Source organism: Nothobranchius furzeri, unplaced genomic scaffold (assembly GCF_043380555.1).
Source record: "Nothobranchius furzeri strain GRZ-AD unplaced genomic scaffold, NfurGRZ-RIMD1 Scf062, whole genome shotgun sequence".
Taxonomy (NCBI): domain Eukaryota; kingdom Metazoa; phylum Chordata; class Actinopteri; order Cyprinodontiformes; family Nothobranchiidae; genus Nothobranchius; species Nothobranchius furzeri.
The window spans coordinates 72,228-84,583 of record NW_027223079.1 but is presented as its reverse complement, the minus strand read 5'-3'; the positions used below and the strand labels follow the sequence as shown (position 1 = coordinate 84,583).

At 40.9% G+C, this 12,356-nt stretch overlaps 1 long non-coding RNA gene across 1 annotated transcript; it reads right to left on the bottom strand.

Annotated features, from left to right (window-relative positions):
- Positions 1–2,124: 2,124 nt before the first annotated feature.
- On the bottom strand, positions 2,125–3,569 carry LOC139064916 (uncharacterized). The gene is made up of 3 exons (XR_011517914.1): positions 2,763–3,569; positions 2,306–2,396; positions 2,125–2,165 (listed from the first exon to the last, which is right to left on the bottom strand). It is a non-coding gene; the product is annotated as an uncharacterized lncRNA (long non-coding RNA).
- Between the last annotated feature and the right edge of the window lie 8,787 nt (positions 3,570–12,356).

Here is a 12,356-nt window from a genome sequence, read left to right as displayed (position 1 = left end):
TCCTATAGGGGTCAAACCATGTCCCAAAGGTCACCGGGCCTGGTGTCACTTTAAAGGACTAGTCCAGTTACACATTTGTGGGCTTATAACTTGGCTTCTGAATATCCTAGAGAGGTCAGGTTTGTTTTAGAGTACTCCAATTAACAGCCCCCATTAACCCAAAAAGGAATGGAGTCATTAGCACTTATGGTTTTTAAATGGCACCCAGAATTATGTTGCACGAAGCACAATTTCACATCTTTCTGGGTTCATTTGTGTGAAAACAAGGTCCAATCAGGCTGAAACGTTACAGGAAGGTAGAAGCTATTGAGTTGTAAGTGATCTGAACGTTTCATGATGATAGCACTTTCCTAAGGGGGTCAAACCATGTCCCAAAGGTCACCGGATCTGGTGGCAATTTAAAGAGCGGGTCAATTCAGCCTCGGAGACCTTCTCCACCCACGTATCAATTTTAAAAAATGCAACATTAGTAGGCGTTGCCTGGAGGACGGAGAGGGCGGAGCCGCGGCAGTGACGAAGACGACGGCTAACTAGACGATGCTAGCTCCCTTCACTCTATGCAGTTATTAGAAATGGAGGACGTTTCTCCCCCTCCTTACCCAGACACTTGAGAAGAAAGGGACCAAGTGTATTTGGAGGAGACAAGCGGACCTGAGCCTTAATTTTTTGAGCTTGTGAGTTGCCTGTAACTCCCAGAACTGACCCAACAGAACCACCTCTGAATGTAAGTAGCCATTAGCCATAGCATCAGATTAGCTGCAGGGTTTGTCTCCACGGCCCTAGAGAGCTAGTATTCAGCATGTTTTAGAGGTTTATCTGCTTCAGCACACCTGGTTTTAATCAGCAACAAATAGCTGAGCTGCTTAACAGTTAATCTAACCTGTTAAAGCTGGAAAATCCACTGAAACGTGCTGGATAGCAGCTCTCCGGTAGCCCTGGGCTCAAGTTAGTCTGCTGCATAAAGTTATGAAAATACCCCATGAGAAAATTATTCTTTAATGTGTTCAGCTCACTAAAACTGCCCTGATTTATTTGTTTACTAATAACAGCTGCTCTCTTGGTTCTAGGTCCTCTGGTGTCTGCAGCTGGTCTCTGGTGTCTGCAGCTGGTCTCCTCTGCTGGTGTCGTCAGGATCAGGAGCTTCCAGAAGAATGTGCCTTTCAATGACTCTTTCCCCCTTATTTGTTATATTATTTAAATAAATCTCAATTTATATATTTCCTGTTTTTTTTTCATGTCCATAAATACTTAAACATGCTTGAAATTAAAATGAGCTTTTAACAGTGAGGTGCTAGTTTAAATCATCACAATAGGGCTAGTTAAACATGCAATGTGATAATTCAATTAATGTTATTTATAAATATCCATTGAAATATCAAAACTGGAATCTATATGAGATATTTGGCAGCACAAAAAAACTTGTCAAACACAATATTTATTATAATAATTGTAGGCAGACAGGAGACAGAGCTGATGGAGGTTCTCAGTCATCGAAGGATGGCTGAGGGCTTTCCAGGAACAGGAGATTTGGTGTTGTCTCTTCTCTCTCTATTCTGCCAGATGAGCTGATAGGTTACAGGTGTGTGAGGACATCCTCATGCTGTCATAACCAGATGACAGGAGTTATCGGGTGATCAGCCAGGCTAATGAGATGCAGAAAGAAAACAAATTCAGGACAGTGTACTATATGTGGTGTTGCTCACCTTATGTGCTAATATAGAGTTATTAACGTGTGCCTGCCTCATGTTGTAGAGTCCATATTTTGCTGAGTGTCCTGCAATAATGCAGGTTATTAGTTAATTTACTTTTGATAGCAAAAACAAAATATTTAATGTAAAACTTTTTTTCCATGTGAATCAGCTCACACGTCACCACCAAGTGTCACGGGGGCAGAATCAGTAGCCTCCGTCATGATGTAATCACATACTTATTTAATTGTTAATATCTTAAAAATTCTGAAATGTTTTAATTTTTTTTTTACCTTGAACAGTTCACTGAGCTTGCACTGTCACTGAGGTGGAAGCTGGAATCAACAGCAGACACCTCACACCTTGGTCTTTTCAGGGTGTGCGGCCGCTGCTCTGGGACCTTCTGGAAGATGAATTTTCATCATGGTCCCCGTGGGACACCAGACACACTGCGGCTGTGAACTCCATTCTGGCTGGCTATGTAAAAACAAAGAAGCAGCACATTTATAAATGTTTAAAAGAGCATAAAATCACGTGTAACAATAATCTGTAAAACAAATTAAAACTAGAAGGTAATAATAAAATGTTTACATAGAAGATTATTAAAAATAATTCACCTTTGCTACAGGTAAGGCTTCACGTCTGCCTGGACAAGTGCATTCTTGCAGCTAAATCAGTCTGACAGCCAGTGTCTTGGGTAGATTTAGCCTGAAAAAAAATATATAAGCACATTGTTGTTGGGAGTTTATAAAGTCAGATAATATATAAAAGAATCTCCTATATAGGTGCTTTATAACATTCTTAGTGTGTGATCGTTATAACGTAAAAGTCAGTCACACATGATGTGGAGAGCCTGAAATGTGACCTCCTGAACAGAATTCCTTACAGAACTGGGTCACTCTGTGCTGGATTTCACGCTGTAATAATGTCTGTCAACTAGTGCTGTTAGTTAGAGCCACTGTTGCAGAATTGCCGACTGACTAGCTAAAGGAAGTGAACCACGTCTCTCAGACTTTGCATTTAGGTAGGGAATTGTCTTAAGAAGATGTTAAAACGCTTATTTAGCTTACTCACCTCAGACTGGAGCCCGCCGTGGTGGGGGAGCAGAGTCGGTGGGCTGCATCTAAATCGCGGAAGAGCCATGGTGGGCAGCCTCCCTCATCAAACGGAGACGTGCAGAATCGCGGGTAAAATGCCCACAGAGTCACCGCAACCATACTACACTACACCTACTCACCAATACTAACACGATATGGAGCACTAAACCCGAATTACTTTCCCAATTACACTAACAGCCAAACACTAACTAAACTACAATATCCAACAGCCAAATCTAACACTAAATAAGTATTTATAACACTAAAAGATATGCTAAAGACTAGGATATGCTAATGCTATATGCTAATGCTGAACTACCGCTGACCTCCTAAACTGGCTTGCAAATCCAACTCCCACTCGCCACAGGGCGTGGCCGAGACGCTCGTTGCTTTTATAACTTTGGCACGGAGCTGCTACGTAGTACTCTACTGGTTTACGTAGTACTTTACTCTTTAGCCATTGGCTAAAATTTATTCAAAATGACTCAAATTCTATGTTTTCAGCTGAAGGTGGCACATTACTGTGGTTTTTAGACAGAATTTTTAATTTTTAAAGAAAATGCACCAAAATGCTAAAATAAAGAATGCACACATTTAAAACACTATTAGACACTCATTTATGCAGTTCATCAGCAAAAAAAAGTTAATTTAGACGTTACTTGCTCTTTAAAGAAGTAGTCCAGTTACGCATTTGTGGGCTTATAACTTGGCTTCTGAATGTCCTAGAGAGATCAGGTTTGTTTTAGTGTACTCCAATCAACAGCCCCTACAAGCACAAAAAGGAATGGAGTCATTAGCACTTATGGTTTGTAAATGGCACCCAGAATTATGTTGCACGAAGCACAATTTCACATCATTCTGGGTTCATTTGTGTGAAAACAAGGTCCAATCAGGCTGAAACGTTACAGGAAAGTAGAATCTATTGAGTTGTAAGTGATCTGAACGTTTCATGATGATAGCACTTTCCTAAGGGGGTCAAACCATGTCCCAAAGGTCACCGGATCTGGTGTCAATTTAAAGAAGTAGTCCAGCTACACATTTGTGGGCTTATAACTTGGCTTCTGAATTTCCTAGAGAGATCAGGTTTGTTTTAATGTACTCCAATCAACAGCCCCTACAACCACAAAAAGGAAGGGAGTCATTAGCACTTATGGTTTGTAAATGGCACCCAGAATTATGTTGCACGAAGCACAATGTCACATCATTCTGGGTTCATTTGTGTAAAAACAAGGTCCAATCAGGCTGAAACGTTACAAGAAGGTAGAATCTATTGAGTTGTAAGTGATCTGAACGTTTCATGATGATCGCACATTCCTATTGGGGGTCAAACCATGTCCCAAAGGTCACCGGATCTGGTGTCACTTTAAAGAAGTAGTCCAGTTACACATTTGTGGGCTTATAACTTGGCTTCTGAATATCCTTGAGAGGTCAGGTTTGTTTAAGAGTACTCCAATTAACAGCCCCCATTAACCCAAAAAGGAATGGAGTCATTAGCACTTATGGTTTTTAAATGGCACCCAGAATTAATTTGCACGAAGCACAATTTCACATCATTCTGGGTCCTTTTGTGTGAAAACAAGGTCCAATCAGGCTGAAACGTTACAAGAAGGTAGAATCTATTGAGTTGTAAGTGATCTGAACGTTTCAAGATGATCGCACTTTCCTAAGGGGGTCAAACCATGTCCCAAAGGTCACCGGATCTGGTGTCAATTTAAAGAAGTTGTCCAGTTACACATTTGTGGGCTTATAACTTGGCTTCTGAATGTCCTAGAGAGATCAGGTTTGTTTTAATGTACTCCAATCAACAGCCCCTACAACCACAAAAAGGAATGGAGTCATTAGCACTTATGGTTTGTAAATGGCACCCAGAATTATGTTGCGCGAAGCACAATTTCACATCATTCTGGGTCCATTTGTGTGAAAACAAGGTCCAATCAGGCTGAAACGTTACAAGAAGGTAGAATCTTTTGAGTTGTAAGTGATCTGAACGTTTCATGATGACCGCACATTCCTATAGGGGGTCAAACCATGTCCCAAAGGTCACCGGGCCTGGTGTCACTTTAAAGAAGTAGTCCAGTTACACATTTGTGGGCTTATAACTTGGCTTCTGAATATCCTAGAGAGGTCAGGTTTGTTTTAGAGTACTCCAGTTAACAGCCCCCATTAACCCAAAAAGGAATGGAGTCATTAGCACTTATGGTTTTTAAATCGCACCCAGAATTATGTTGCACAAAGCACAATTTCACATCATTCTGGGTTCATTTGTGTGAAAACAAGGTCCAATCAGGCTGAAACGTTACAGGAAGGTAGAATCTATTGAGTTGTAAGTGATCTGAACGTTTCATGATGATAGCACTTTCCTAAGGGGGTCAAACCATGTCCCAGAGTTCACCAGATCTCGTGTCAATTTAAAGAAGTAGTCCAGTTACACATTTGTGGGCTTATAACTTGGCTTCTGAATGTCCTAGAGAGATCAGGTTTGGTTTAGAGTACTCCAATTAACAACCCCTACAACCCCAAAAAGGAATGGAGTCATTAGCACTTATGGTTTTTAAATGGCATCCAGAATTATGTTGCACGAAGCACAATTTCACATCATTCTGGGTTCATTTGTGTGAAAACAAGGTCCAATCAGGCTGAAACGTTACAGGAAGGTAGAATATATTGAGTTGTAAGTGATCTGAACGTTTCATGATGATAGCACTTTCCTAAGGGGGTCAAACCATGTCCCAAAGGTCACCGGATCTGGTGTCAATTTAAAGAAGTAGTCCAGTTACACATTTGTGGGCTTATAACTTGGCTTATGAATGTCCTAGTGAGGTCAGGTTTGTTTTAGTGTACTCCAATAAACAGCCCCTACAACCACAAAAAGGAATGGAGTCATTAGCACTTATGGTTTGTAAATGGCACCCAGAATTATGTTGCACGAAGCACAATTTCACATCATTCTGGGTTCATTTGTGTTAAAACAAGGTCCAATCAGGCTGAAACGTTACAGGAAGGTAGAATCTATTGAGTTGTAAGTGATCTGAACGTTTCATGATGATAGCGCTTTCCTAATGGGGTCAAACCATGTCCCCAAGGTCACCGGGGTCTGGTGTCACTTTAAAGAAGTAGTCCAGTTACACCTTTGTGGGCTTATAACTTGGCTTCTGAATGTCCTAGAGAGGTCAGGTTTGTTTTAGTGTACTCCAATCAACAGCCCCTACAAGCACAAAAAGGAATGGAGTCATTAGCACTTATGGTTTGTAAATGGCACCCAGAATTATGTTGCACAAAGCACAATTTCACATCATTCTGGGTCCATTTGTGTGAAAACAAGGTCCAATCAGGCTGAAACGTTACAAGAAGGTAGAATCTATTGAGTTGTAAGTGATCTGAACGTTTCAAGATGATCGCCCTTTCCTAAGGGGGTCAAACCATGTCCCAAAGGTCACCAGATCTGGTGTCAATTTAAAGAAGTAGTCCAGTTACACATTTGTGGGCTTATAACTTGGCTTCTGAATGTCCTAGAGAGATCAGGTTTGTTTTAGTATACTCCAATCAACAGCCCCTACAACCACAAAAAGGAATGGAGTCATTAGCACTTATGGTTTTTAAATGGCTCCCAGAATTATGTTGCACGAAGCACAATTTCTCATCACTCTGGGTCCATTTGTCTGAAAACAAGGTCCAATCAGGCTGAAACGTTACAAGAAGGTAGAATCTATTGAGTTGTAAGTGATCTGAACGTTTCAAGATGATCGCACTTTCCTAAGGGGGTCAAACCATGTCCCAAAGGTCACCGGATCTGGTGTCAATTTAAAGTAGTAGTCCAGTTACACATTTGTGGGCTTATAACTTGGCTTCTGAATGTCCTAGAGAGATCAGGTTTGTTTTAATGTACTCCAATCAACAGCCCCTACAACCACAAAAAGGAATGGAGTCATTAGCACTTATGGTTTGTAAATGGCACCCAGAATTATGTTGCACGAAGCACAATTTCACATCATTCTGGGTCCATTTGTGTGAAAACAAGGTCCAATCAGGCTGAAACGTGACAGGAAGGTAGAATCTATTGAGTTGTAAGTGATCTGAACGTTTCATGATGATAGCACTTTCCTAAGGGGGTCAAACCATGTCCCAAAGGTCACCGGATCTGGTGTCAATTTAAAGAAGTAGTCCAGTTACACATTTGTGGGCTTATAACTTGGCTTCTGAATGTCCTAGAGAGATCAGGTTTGTTTTAATGTACTCCAACCAACAGCCCCTACCACCACAAAAAGGAATGGAGTCATTAGCACTTATGGTTTGTAAATGGCACCCAGAATTATGTTGCACGAAGCACAATTTCACATCATTCTGGGTCCATTTGTGTGAAAACAAGGTCCAATCAGGCTGAAACGTTACAAGAAGGTAGAATCTATTGAGTTGTAAGTGATCTGAACGTTTCAAGATGATCGCACAATCCTATAGTGGGTCAAACCATGTCCCAAAGGTCACCGGGCCTGGTGTCACTTTAAAGTAGTCCAGTTACACCTTTGTGGGCTTATAACTTGGCTTCTGAATGTCCTAGAGAGGTCAGGTTTGTTTTAGTGTACTCCAATCAACAGCCCCTGCAAGCACAAAAAGGAATGGAGTCATTAGCACTTATGGTTTGTAAATGGCACCCAGAATTATGTTGCACGAAGCACAATTTCACATCATTCTGGGTCCATTTGTGTGAAAACAAGGTCCAATCAGGCTGAAACGTTACAAGAAGGTAGAATCTATTGAGTTGTAAGGGATCTGAACGTTTCAAGATGATCGCCCTTTCCTAAGGGGGTCAAACCATGTCCCAAAGGTCACCAGATCTGGTGTCAATTTAAAGAAGTAGTCCAGTTACACATTTGTGGGCTTATAACTTGGCTTCTGAATGTCCTAGAGAGATCAGGTTTGTTTTAATGTACTCCAGTCAACAGCCCCTACAACCACAAAAAGTAATGGAGTCATTAGCGCTTATGGTTTGTAAATGGCACCCAGAATTATGTTGCACGAAGCACAATTTCACATCATTCTGGGTCCATTTGTGTGAAAACAAGGTCCAATCAGGCTGAAACGTTACAAGAAGGTAGAATCTATTGAGTTGTAAGTGATCTGAACCTTTCATGATGATCGCACATTCCTATAGGGGTCAAACCATGTCCCAAAGGTCACCGGGCCTGGTGTCACTTTAAAGGACTAGTCCAGTTACACATTTGTGGGCTTATAACTTGGCTTCTGAATATCCTAGAGAGGTCAGGTTTGTTTTAGAGTACTCCAATTAACAGCCCCCATTAACCCAAAAAGGAATGGAGTCATTAGCACTTATGGTTTTTAAATGGCACCCAGAATTATGTTGCACGAAGCACAATTTCACATCTTTCTGGGTTCATTTGTGTGAAAACAAGGTCCAATCAGGCTGAAACGTTACAGGAAGGTAGAAGCTATTGAGTTGTAAGTGATCTAAACGTTTCATGATGATAGCACTTTCCTAAGGGGGTCAAACCATGTCCCAAAGGTCACCGGATCTGGTGGCAATTTAAAGAGCGGGTCAATTCAGCCTCGGAGACCTTCTCCACCCACGTATCAATTTTAAAAAATGCAACATTAGTAGGCGTTGCCTGGAGGACGGAGAGGGCGGAGCCGCGGCAGTGACGAAGACGACGGCTAACTAGACTATGCTAGCTCCCTTCACTCTATGCAGTTATTAGAAATGGAGGACGTTTCTCCCCCTCCTTACCCAGACACTTGAGAAGAAAGGGACCAAGTGTATTTGGAGGAGACAAGCGGACCTGAGCCTTAATTTTTTGAGCTTGTGAGTTGCCTGTAACTCCCAGAACTGACCCAACAGAACCACCTCTGAATGTAAGTAGCCATTAGCCATAGCATCAGATTAGCTGCAGGGTTTGTCTCCACGGCCCTAGAGAGCTAGTATTCAGCATGTTTTAGAGGTTTATCTGCTTCAGCACACCTGGTTTTAATCAGCAACAAATAGCTGAGCTGCTTAACAGTTAATCTAACCTGTTAAAGCTGGAAAATCCACTGAAACGTGCTGGATAGCAGCTCTCCGGTAGCCCTGGGCTCAAGTTAGTCTGCTGCATAAAGTTATGAAAATACCCCATGAGAAAATTATTCTTTAATGTGTTCAGCTCACTAAAACTGCCCTGATTTATTTGTTTACTAATAACAGCTGCTCTCTTGGTTCTAGGTCCTCTGGTGTCTGCAGCTGGTCTCTGGTGTCTGCAGCTGGTCTCCTCTGCTGGTGTCGTCAGGATCAGGAGCTTCCAGAAGAATGTGCCTTTCAATGACTCTTTCCCCCTTATTTGTTATATTAATTAAATAAATCTCAATTTATATATTTCCTGTTTTTTTTCATGTCCATAAATACTTAAACATGCTTGAAATTAAAATGAGCTTTTAACAGTGAGGTGCTAGTTTAAATCATCACAATAGGGCTAGTTAAACATGCAATGTGATAATTCAATTAATGTTATTTATAAATATCCATTGAAATATCAAAACTGGAATCTATATGAGATATTTGGCAGCACAAAAAAACTTGTCAAACACAATATTTATTATAATAATTGTAGGCAGACAGGAGACAGAGCTGATGAAGGTTCTCAGTCATCGAAGGATGGCTGAGGGCTTTCCAGGAACAGGAGATTTGGTGTTGTCTCTTCTCTCTCTATTCTGCCAGATGAGCTGATAGGTTACAGGTGTGTGAGGACATCCTCATGCTGTCATAACCAGATGACAGGAGTTATCGGGTGATCAGCCAGGCTAATGAGATGCAGAAAGAAAACAAATTCAGGACAGTGTACTATATGTGGTGTTGCTCACCTTATGTGCTAATATAGAGTTATTAACGTGTGCCTGCCTCATGTTGTAGAGTCCATATTTTGCTGAGTGTCCTGCAATAATGCAGGTTATTAGTTAATTTACTTTTGATAGCAAAAACAAAATATTTAATGTAAAACTTTTTTTCCATGTGAATCAGCTCACACGTCACCACCAAGTGTCACGGGGGCAGAATCAGTAGCCTCCGTCATGATGTAATCACATACTTATTTAATTGTTAATATCTTAAAAATTCTGAAATGTTTTAATTTTTTTTTTACCTTGAACAGTTCACTGAGCTTGCACTGTCACTGAGGTGGAAGCTGGAATCAACAGCAGACACCTCACACCTTGGTCTTTTCAGGGTGTGCGGCCGCTGCTCTGGGACCTTCTGGAAGATGAATTTTCATCATGGTCCCCGTGGGACACCAGACACACTGCGGCTGTGAACTCCATTCTGGCTGGCTATGTAAAAACAAAGAAGCAGCACATTTATAAATGTTTAAAAGAGCATAAAATCACGTGTAACAATAATCTGTAAAACAAATTAAAACTAGAAGGTAATAATAAAATGTTTACATAGAAGATTATTAAAAATAATTCACCTTTGCTACAGGTAAGGCTTCACGTCTGCCTGGACAAGTGCATTCTTGCAGCTAAATCAGTCTGACAGCCAGTGTCTTGGGTAGATTTAGCCTGAAAAAAAATATATAAGCACATTGTTGTTGGGAGTTTATAAAGTCAGATAATATATAAAAGAATCTCCTATATAGGTGCTTTATAACATTCTTAGTGTGTGATCGTTATAACGTAAAAGTCAGTCACACATGATGTGGAGAGCCTGAAATGTGACCTCCTGAACAGAATTCCTTACAGAACTGGGTCACTCTGTGCTGGATTTCACGCTGTAATAATGTCTGTCAACTAGTGCTGTTAGTTAGAGCCACTGTTGCAGAATTGCCGACTGACTAGCTAAAGGAAGTGAACCACGTCTCTCAGACTTTGCATTTAGGTAGGGAATTGTCTTTAGAAGATGTTAAAACGCTTATTTAGCTTACTCACCTCAGACTGGAGCCCGCCGTGGTGGGGGAGCAGAGTCGGTGGGCTGCATCTAAATCGCAGAAGAGCCATGGTGGGCAGCCTCCCTCATCAAACGGAGACGTGCAGAATCGCGGGTAAAATGCCCACAGAGTCACCACAACCATACTACACTACACCTACTCACCAATACTAACACGATATGGAGCACTAAACCCGAATTACTTTCCCAATTACACTAACAGCCAAACACTAACTAAACTACAATATCCAACAGCCAAATCTAACACTAAATAAGTATTTATAACACTAAAAGATATGCTAAAGACTAGGATATGCTAATGCTATATGCTAATGCTGAACTACCGCTGACCTCCTAAACTGGCTTGCAAATCCAACTCCCACTCGCCACAGGGCGTGGCCGAGACGCTCGTTGCTTTTATAACTTTGGCACGGAGCTGCTACGTAGTACTCTACTGGTTTACGTAGTACTTTACTCTTTAGCCATTGGCTAAAATTTATTCAAAATGACTCAAATTCTATGTTTTCAGCTGAAGGTGGCACATTACTGTGGTTTTTAGACAGAATTTTTAATTTTTAAAGAAAATGCACCAAAATGCTAAAATAAAGAATGCACACATTTAAAACACTATTAGACACTCATTTATGCAGTTCATCAGCAAAAAAAAGTTAATTTAGACGTTACTTGCTCTTTAAAGAAGTAGTCCAGTTACGCATTTGTGGGCTTATAACTTGGCTTCTGAATGTCCTAGAGAGATCAGGTTTGTTTTAGTGTACTCCAATCAACAGCCCCTACAAGCACAAAAAGGAATGGAGTCATTAGCACTTATGGTTTGTAAATGGCACCCAGAATTATGTTGCACGAAGCACAATTTCACATCATTCTGGGTTCATTTGTGTGAAAACAAGGTCCAATCAGGCTGAAACGTTACAGGAAAGTAGAATCTATTGAGTTGTAAGTGATCTGAACGTTTCATGATGATAGCACTTTCCTAAGGGGGTCAAACCATGTCCCAAAGGTCACCGGATCTGGTGTCAATTTAAAGAAGTAGTCCAGCTACACATTTGTGGGCTTATAACTTGGCTTCTGAATTTCCTAGAGAGATCAGGTTTGTTTTAATGTACTCCAATCAACAGCCCCTACAACCACAAAAAGGAAGGGAGTCATTAGCACTTATAGTTTGTAAATGGCACCCAGAATTATGTTGCAAGAAGCACAATGTCACATCATTCTGGGTTCATTTGTGTAAAAACAAGGTCCAATCAGGCTGAAACGTTACAAGAAGGTAGAATCTATTGAGTTGTAAGTGATCTGAACGTTTCATGATGATCGCACATTCCTATTGGGGGTCAAACCATGTCCCAAAGGTCACCGGATCTGGTGTCACTTTAAAGAAGTAGTCCAGTTACACATTTGTGGGCTTATAACTTGGCTTCTGAATATCCTAGAGAGGTCAGGTTTGTTTAAGAGTACTCCAATTAACAGCCCCCATTAACCCAAAAAGGAATGGAGTCATTAGCACTTATGGTTTTTAAATGGCACCCAGAATTAATTTGCACGAAGCACAATTTCACATCATTCTGGGTCCATTTGTGTGAAAACAAGGTCCAATCAGGCTGAAACGTTACAAGAAGGTAGAATCTATTGAGTTGTAAGTGATCTGAATGTTTC